Below are 10,209 nucleotides of genomic sequence, written 5' to 3' on the forward strand. Positions count from 1 at the left end.
TGCAATTCATTTTGAGGTGAGTCTGGGTTCTGTGCTTCAAAAACAGCATTATTTAAGAGACCATGTACATATTTATTACCTACTGTTGCCAAGTTACCCCCAAACTTAGGGGCTTAAACCAGTATCTCACCGTGTGTGTGGGTCAGGGATCCAGGCATAGCTTCCCTGGGTGTTTCTGCCTCAAAGTGTCTCACAGGCTACAGACAAGGTGTCACCAGGGCTGCAGCATCTCAAAGCTCAGCCAGGGAGCATCCCCAGCTTCCCAAGTTGACTCGTGTGGTTGTCGGCAGGACTCATTTCCTTGAGACTGTTGGACAAAGGCCTCAGTTCCTTGTTGGCTATTGGCCAGAGCCCCACCCCCCACCCTCCCCCCCCACCTACTTTTGAGGCAGGAGATAGATGCACCCCGGGCTGAACAGCTGGAGTTTGTCCCCTGTGGACAAATACTGCAAGATGAGGAGGAGGGGGAGCTAAGCCCTGCCCAGATAAGAGATCACATGTTTCCCATCCTCAAGATCAAGGAGACCCTCCCGACTATACAAGCACAGAAAGGCTCCTTGGAGGTCGAAAAAGGAGTGATGTCAACCTACCCATAAGCCTCTTTGCTGGGATCCATCTTGGCTAAGAGATGCACGCGCGCACACACAGGAGGACTCTGAGATAAGCCAAAAACAGACTCAGAATCAGGCAAAGCAAGATGATCGGCCAAAGGAAACAGGAAGAAATGCCCCACATAAGCGATTCAAACCACCACAAGGGTGCAGCTCTCTCTCTCTGAGTCCACCTGTATGTCTATCCACATGTATTCTTTATCCCCCTAGGAAACATTTTACTTGTTTCACTACTTTCTGTCTTCGTGGGAATTCATTTCTGCAGAGCCGCACAGGCATTCAGGAGATGGAAACCGCAACCTTTGGTAACCTAACTCAGAAGGGACATCCCGTTAGCTGCGTGGTAGTCTGTTCATTAGAAATGAAATGCTAAGCACCGCCCCCCAGGCTCAAGGGGATCATGATGGGGCCACCACAGAGGGGGCTTACCACGGACCACCTGACATTATATCTTCTTCATTTACATGTCTCTGTTATGGGGATTGGCAAAAAAAAGAAAAAAAAAATACCTCTGACCAGATTCTGTCTATCCTTGCCATATCCAACCACCCCCACTAAGCTTGTGCCCAAGGGATAGGTAGACCCCAGTGGCCATGTATATATATTCGACCTCCCTTCACACCACATCTGCCAGGAAATCTGACCAAAGCTGAGCCAATCCGATTCCTCTCCAGGGAATCAGTCATTCAGATACAGTATTAAACTGAATGGTCAAGCAGAAGCAAGGCCAGAGCCAGCACGACGTACTACACCAAGCCACCCTCCGACTGCAGTTACAAGAGGGTGGAAACCAGGCAGGAGCAGAAGGAGCTGGCCTGCAAAGGAGAGGCCAGAGAGGCACGTGAGCAGACAGGCAAGGACTAGAGGTCATGAGGCTCAAGGCAGAGACAGAAGCAGGGAAACTGCCTCAAGCCCAGCCTCCTTATACTCTTTCCTGTTTATTCAGTCCCTGCAGGGTACTCGCCCACCCTCTGTCGGGCCAGCCTGAGTGGGTTTTGTTTCTGAGTAATCCATCTCTGCCTCAGCCAAGTCCTCACCGGTCTGTTGCTTCTTCTGGAAAATGGTTAATATCATCAGTTCAATTTCACCCCAGAAACTGACCTCTGAGATATGATATTGTGTGCAGATTCCAAGCAAAACACATTTTTGTTCAAAGCACAGATGTGATTCAATTCATTTCCATAGGCCTGTATTGAGATGGGGGTTAGAGTTGTCTACGTGAATCGAGGGGGAAATGTAATTACAGGAATAGGGGTTTGACTTCTCCATCAAACTGCACAGGGGTCATTAAACTAGAACTAGAGAGCCATTGCACTTAGCTCTCCACACCCATAGTGCCTTACCATGTAAAAATATGCCACACGCTCATACAATGTGCATTTGTGTGCTCACACACCTATGTGGCCACAAACACACTTTATAAACTAGGAAATGAGTCCCAAGCACATAGCAACCTCTCTTCACTTCTTGTGATGTATCGCAAGACAACGTGTACCCCTTGAGTCAACTCCCACATGGATTTGCTTTCCAGAGCACATTTTCGAAGCATTCAACAGTCTGTCAATAGAGAAACCAACTCCTAGAGTAGTTTACAGGATTCCCCCAGGCAAGGCACGTAAATATTGCAAACAGCAAGTTTATACTGCCAACTCGCTGCAGAAACCCCGAAGAATAAGATTTTACACACGATCCTCCCAAAGGAAATCAGACTGAAAACAGAGTGTTAGTAGTTGGTGTGGTACTGCCCCCTTCATAGATGTAGCCTGATGAAATGTCTTTTTTTTTCATACAAACCGATTTTTTTTTAATTAAAAAGATAATATGTGCTCACTGCGGGATATTTCACAATTCCAAAAAGTACAGAAGAGAAAATAAAGCTGCTTATAAATGCTACAACCGAGAGACAGCTAAGGTTTATTTTTACGTATTTCCTTCTAGTCTTTTTTATACATATATGGAAGTATATGTATTTGAATAATATTTTTTTACACCTAGTATCATATTGCATGAGAGGCTTGGGAAGAAACTGCTAACAGGTCAAGATTCCTGTTGGTAAGATAAAAATATTCTAAAATTAGATTATGTTGATGGTTCCACAAATCTCTAAATACACTAAAAAACACTGAACTATATACTTTAACCAGGTGAACTTCATGATATGTAAACTACATGTCAATAAGGCTGTGTTTTAAAAGACCATAATGAGTTACCATTACATACCTATTAGACTGGCTAGTATTAAAAACAAAAAAATTGGGACTTCCCTGGTGGCACAGTGGTTAAGAATCTGCCTGCCAATGCAGGGGACACGGGTTCGAGCCCTGGTCCAGGAATATCCCACATGCCCGGGAGCAACGACGCCGGTGCGCCACAACTACTGAGCCTGTGCTCTAGAGCCCACGAGCCACAACTATTGAGCCCACATGCCACAACTACTGAAGCCCACGTGCCTAGAGCCTAGCTCCGCAACAATAGAAGCCACTGCAATGAGAAGCCGTGCACCACAACAAAGAGTAGCCCCCGCTCTCTGCAACTAGAGAAAGCCCGCTCGCAGCAATGGAGACCCAACACAGCCAATAAATAAATAAATAAATTTAAAAAACAAAATTAATGATTTTTTTTAAACCCTGAAAATTCAAAATACTAGTGAGGATGTGGAGTAACTGAAATTCTGGCGGGAATACAAAATGATGCAGCCACTTTGGAAATGAGTTTGACAGCTTCTTACAACGTTAAACGTGTACCTACTATAGGACCTGACAATCCTACTCCTAGGTTTTACCCAGAAGAATGGACATCATATGGCCACACAAAAACCTGTACACGAATGTTCATAACAGCTTCATTCATGTTAACCCCAGACCAGCAAGAACACAAAAGTCCATCAATGGAGAATGGATAAACAAATTTGAAATGCTTATTCACTAGAATACTCTGTAGCAATGTAAAAGAGCTACCAACAGCAACAACAGCACAGGTGAATCTCAAAACCATTATTCTGAGTGAAAGAAGCGCTACAGAAAAGACAAAATACAATAGTACTGTTTCAATTATACGCAATCCTAGAAAAAGGAAATCTAATCTGTCACAACAGAAAACAGATCAGAGCTTCCCTGGGCCTGAGAATAAGGAAAAGCAATGGAGGGCAAAGCAGCAGGAGGGCCTTTGGGAGAGTAATGGAAATACCCTGCCTCATGACTGTGGTGGTGGCTACATGACTGTATACGTTTTTCTAAAGTCATCAAGTTGTACACTTTAAACTGTTAAATTTTATTTTTAAACTGAAGTTTTTTTTAAAGAGAGAACTCATCAAACCATACACTTAAAATAAGTGTACCTTTTTCTATGTAAATTGTACCTCAATAAAGTTGAGTTGTTTTTTTGGTTTTTTCTTTTTGGCCACACAGATTGAACCAGGGATCGAACCTCGCCACCTGCATTGGAAGCGCAGAGTCTTAACCACTGGACCACCAGAGAAGTCCCAAAGTTGAGTTTTTAAAATGGAAAAAATATATATTGTATTGTGCTCATTTTCATGGGCCATGAAATACTTTTCAAAAGTACCCCAGTTCTGGGGCTTCCCCGGTGGCACAATGGTTAAGAATCCGCCTGCCAGCACAGGGGACACGGGTTCGATCCCTGATCAGGGAAGATCCCACATGCCATGGAGCAACTAAGCCCGTGCGCCACAACTATTGAGCCTGTGCTCTAGAGCCTGAGAGCCACAACTATTGAGGCTGTGTGCCACAGCTGCTGAAGCCCAGGCGCCTAGAGCCTGTGCTCCACAACAAGAGAAGCCATGGCAATGAGGAGCCCGCGCACCACAACAAAGAGTAGCCCGGGCTTGCCGCAACAAGAGAAAGTCCGTGTGCAGCAACGAAGACCCAACACAGCCAATAAATAAATAAATTGATATTTTTTTAAAAGTACCTCAGTTCAAGTACTATGCAGCTATAATATTCAATGTCACAGATGTGCCCAAACTCAATTAGCCAGTCCATTGTAGCTGAATGCTTAGGTTATTTTTTTTTTCTTTTTGCCACTGAAAATAACATTTCAATGAACATCTGTGTGCATGAAACTTTGTGTTTTAGATTCCTAGAGAAAGAACGATTGGGTCAAAGAGTAGGAATGTTTTCAATACAATTGGACGAATGTCTTCTTAAATTTGATTCCCTTAACTGTGGGGGTAGGAAGTCACAGTGATGGAAAGAGGGTGGTCACTATTTCTACATCTCCTCTATAAGTGAAGAGAACTTTATATGGATTCCTAGTGAAAGGAGCATGGGGCTAAAGAGGTCATGGATCCTTGTTCTGGTCCAGTCACTTGATGTGTAACCTTGAGTCATTTTCCTTCTTTGGATACTGTTTATTTAACCTCCAAAATGAGGGTAGTGACTTACCGTAGGTAAATATGTCCTAAACAGAGCAAAAAGAGCACTGACCATAAAGCAAACAATTGATAATTGAAAATAAAAACTTGTGTCCATCAAAAGGCATTATTAAGAGAAAAGACAAACCACAGACTGAAAGAAGGTATTCACTAAACATATATTCAACTAAGGACTTGTATCCAGAATTCCTAAAAACAAGAAGAAGACAAATGAACAAAAAAAAGTGGACAAAAGATGTCAATGTGCACTTCATGAACACACACAGATAACAGAAATATTCAAATAGCAAATCATGCAGATGAAAATGTACTCAATACTATTAATCATATGGGAAATGCAAATTAAACCACATGAGATACCACTATATATCTAACAAAATGGGTAAAATTAAAAAGGCTGACAACACCCATGTTTGTGAGGAGGTGAAGGAGAAAATAGTGCTCTTTTCCATTGCTGGGGGAGTGTAAAATGGTACAATCACTTTGGAAAACCAGAAGTACCGGCTAAAATTAAACATCTATACACTTGGACTCAGCAATCCTACTCCTAAGTATGCATCTACTCTAGAGAAATCAGTAAACATGTCACGAAAATGCATATACAAGAAATTCCATAGCAGTTTGATTCCTAATAGCCAAAAACTTGAGAAACCCAAAGTCCATCAACAGGATAACAGATCAATTGTGGCATATCTATATAATAGACTACTGCACAGCAAGCAAAAGCAAACTTCTGCTTAGTGCAATAACATGGGTAAAGCTCTCAGATACAATGTCAATCAAAAGAAGCCAGACTCTACAGGACACATATCGACTGATAAGATTTACATAAAGTCCAACAGACAAAACTAATCTCTGGTGGTAAAGTCCGAACAGTGGTTACTTCTGGTATGGATGGTGATGATACGGACTAAGAAAGGGCACAAGGGAAACTTCTGGGGTCAGGACACGTTCTGTGTCCTGCTCCTAGTGGTTGCTGCAAAGGTGTAGACATGTATAAAACTTCATTGAGCTGTCTACCTAACGTGTGTGCACTTTCCCATGAGTGTGCTATAAGCTCCATAAAAATAAATAAATGCAAGCTAAATAAAATGAAAGCACTGGACTAGATTGCCTTGTAGGGTCTCTTCACACCCTAATCTCTTTCCTTCTATTCCCCTCTTTCCCAAACTCCCCTACTTCAAAAGCTTCAACTATCACTCCTCCTGGTGAGCCCATGCATTTGCGTTTCTCTAGCAGAGCTCAGTCAAGTTCATTCCCTCTGGATGTGCACGTCCTGACCCTCACCCACGCCACAACTTACCCAAAACAAAACTCAGCCTCGTCCTCCTCCTCAGTGCTCACCAGAGCGGGCATCAAGCAGTGTGGCTCCCTGGCTCACATCACATCCCCTTCTCCAGGAACAGCCCTAACATTCAGGGCTGAGCCACCAGATAGCAAGTCTACATGCCATGAATCTAACTCCCGCCCCCAACTCCTGACCCAGGAGGAGGCACCTCCACCAAACTGGGCCAGATTCTCACTCCTGTGAATTTAAAATTTGCACTGAGAGCCTAGAGGTTGCTGAGGCATTGTAGACAATGTCACCAAAAAAAGTTCCACCAATTCCTTTCACTCAAGTGTCGGAAGTTTCCCTATGTTGTTCTCTTGGGTATTCAGCTCTTCCTGTTAGTTTAAAGGATTCCTACTCTATATTCTTGCATTAAATATCCTTTGTACTTCAACTAGCTAGTGTCAGTTTCTGTTGCTTGCAATCCAAAGAATTTAACTATATATCCTTCCCAAGGCCAACCCTTGTCCTCTCTAGTGCTCTGTCCTCAGGATTTATTCGACTTTGCCCTCCTATTTACCTAGCTGTCAACTTGATTTCACCTCTGTTTCCATTGAGTCCTGTCTAACCCATACCTGAAACCTTTCTCAATGGGCCCTCTCCTTTCCAGGCGGAGACTGGACTACATTCAGGCCCCTGTTTTGCTAATCGAGCTAATCTGAGAAGCACATTCCTCTCTGTTCCTCCTCCAGTCCCTGAGCTCTCCAGTGCGTCCTCATGGTTCTATTAGAGGGAGCTTCCTAAAGCCCAGCTCTGACCAAGCCATTTCCTGTTCATCAACCTTGCTGGCTCCCCATCACATACTAGAGCTCGTATGTAGGCTCCTTAACGCAGCACAAGGCCCTCCACAACGGCCCCAATTTGCCTTTCTAGTCTCATCTCAGCCTCTGTTATTCCTCCCACGCCATATATGCCACCTTCTAATTGAACTAGACACTCACGTACTCCAACATGCAAATTCACACCCCTGGGCCTTTGCTAACTCAGTTTCCTTACTTTAAATGTCCTACCACACCCTTCCAACCCTCACATCCTCTGTGATGGTTGAAACCCCACCTGTTCTTTGAGGCCGAGATAAAATGCAGCGTGTATATGAAGCTTGCCTTTCGTAAAAGTTATCATCCAAAGTGCTTTATTCATTCTTCTGTTGTGAGTGTGTAATCCCTGATCTGGAGTGACAGCAATTTGCATCTGTCTCCTCCAGCAGACTTGCTTCTTGTGAGCAGAGATCAGACCTGTTTCCTGCTGTAATCCTCCTGCCCACCACAGTCCCTGGCATGGAGTCAGTGCTCAGTAAATGGGTGTGGAATTGAATTTTCTGAACTGACAGTGAAAAACAAATGAAAATGGGAGTGGAGGGATATGGGCAGAAGTGTAGGGGGACATGGCAACCTGAGAGAATGAAAGAACAGGAGCAGGGGGAGAAAATCCTTTGGAAATGGATGTGTCCTCCAGGACAATTTTATGATCAAAGGGGACAGATGCTGCCCTACTCATCTAGCTCCACCCTGGCATGGGTACTAATGAAAGATGAGACAAGGTACAGATGCCAAAGCTGAAAACAAAAGCACAGAAGAGAGGCGAGGGGCTCCTGTTTCCCTAAGCCTGGCTCAGAAACACCAGGGCCCTGAGGCTAGAAGCATCACTTCAACTGCTACCTGTCCTGAGGGACTGGGTTTGCTCTCCTACGCCCAGTGGCATATCAACCAACTCTTTTAAAAATCGGCAGAATAAAGCAGAAAGACAAATCTTTCCATGGTGTTACTACGCCTGGCAGAGAAATGATGGAGATAAAAGAAAGAAGAATGGGATGGTAAAGCCAATCTGAATCTCGCTAAAATGCCCAGGAGGCCTAAGACTTCCAGGTGATAGAGAGTCAGCAAGCACAGTCCCAGTCTCCCTGGGAAAGGGGTTACAAAGGGAGAATAAGGTGGGGAGGGAATCGAATGGCTTTTTATAGCCCCTAATATCTCTTCTGACAGCAGCCCTCACGGCTCCCACGTGCCAGGACGCTGGGAAGATGAATGGATTTGTCTTTCCATTAAATACCATTACCCGGAGCACTGGGGAAAATGAAGAGTGGGTTGCAGACTCACATCCCAGCTTCCATCTTTTTTCTTCTAATTAAGGAAAAACTACCAAAACAACTCCCACATGTTTGCCCCAACCCATCCCCACTACCTACAGTATACATAACCTCAGGGGAAATAGGCAGCCCACAGAGCTACAAAGTTTCCCCCTAGCACCAACACCCAGCACATAACCAGTCCTGAGGAGCTCAAGTTCAAATCTCGCCCATCAGCATGGTCAGGTCCACAGTAGGTCAATAACATACTTCAAGATCCATTAAGTCCCTTTTAGGAGCCTGTTCTCTTTAGAGCCCAACAGCACTTTCTATTAAGAAGAATCACAAGGGTTCCACTTTGCCACAGGTGCAAATGATTCTGCCTGTTGAGGGGACTCTCAGCTACTTGAGTGATTTGAGCCATCCACATGCATCACAACAAAGGAAGAAAAACAAATACATTAGTGGTCCCACCTCCAGCAGGGTTCATGATCAGAGTCCCTGGACCAGTGGTTCTCAGCCTCAGCTACATGATCAAATTACCTGAGAAGCTAAAAAAACACTGGTACCTAAGCAAAAAATAATTGGAAAAGAAAATGATTTAAAAGATTATTTACAGTAACTTATCAAACAAAAATACTTAAGGATAAATTTTAAATATGTGCAATATCTGTACATTGAAAACTATAAATTTCTCACTACTGTGAGAAATGTAGAAATGTCTCATGTCAGGTAATGGAAGTAATATGTGAATTTAGCAAGGTTATAAAATACAAGGTTAATATAAAAAATCAGTTGCACTCTTTTATATTAGAATACAACTGAAAATGAAATTTTAAAATAATCCCATGTAAATAGCACCAAAAACATACGATACTAGGAATAAATCTAGAAAAGTCATCTGAACCGTGCCCCCGACTGAAAATTACAAAACATTGCAAAATAAAGTAAATAAGACCTAAATAAATGGAGATGACCCATATTCAGTTTGGAACACTCAATGTCATTGAGATATCAGTTCTCCCCAAACTAGTCTGTAGCATCAATGCAATCTCAATAAAAATCCCAGCAGGCTTATTTTGTGGAAATTGACAAGCTAATTCTAAAATTCATATGGAAATGCAAAGGATCTAAAACAGCCAAAATATTTTGAAAAAGAATAAGCTTAGAGGTTTTATGCTGACTGATTTCAAGATTTGCCATAAGGTTACAGTAATCAAAGCAATATTTATTAGTGTGTATAGATACATAGATCAATGGACCAGAAAAGCAAATCTAGAAATAGGCCCAGATATATATGGTCAATTGACCTTTATTTTTTTTTTTACAAAGATAACATAATTTAATAGAGAAAGGATAGTCTTTTCATAAATGGTTTGGGACAACTGGATACTCATAGAAAAAATAAATAAACCTTGACTTGTCCCTCACACCATATACAACCTTGACTTTAAACTGATCACAGACCTAAGCATAAAAGTTAAAAAATAAAACATCTAGAAGAAAATATAGGATAAGACCTTTATGGTTTGGCTGGGCAAAATTTCCTTAGGACACAAAAAGCACGAATCTTAAAGGAAAAAAATTGGCAAATTAAACATTATCAAGATTTTTAACTTCTGCTCTTCAACAGTGTTAAAAAAAATGACATGGTAAGCCATTGGAGAAAATATTTGGGATGTGTGTGTGTGTGTGTGTGTGTATGTGTAAATATAAATACATACCAGACAAAGAATGATCAAGAATATTAAAAGAACTCTCGGTACTCAACAATACAAAAATAATTCAGTTAAAAGAAAGACATGCCACA

The sequence above is a fragment of the Hippopotamus amphibius genome, chromosome 4, assembly GCF_030028045.1.
Source record: "Hippopotamus amphibius kiboko isolate mHipAmp2 chromosome 4, mHipAmp2.hap2, whole genome shotgun sequence".
Classification (NCBI taxonomy): Eukaryota; Metazoa; Chordata; class Mammalia; order Artiodactyla; family Hippopotamidae; genus Hippopotamus; species Hippopotamus amphibius.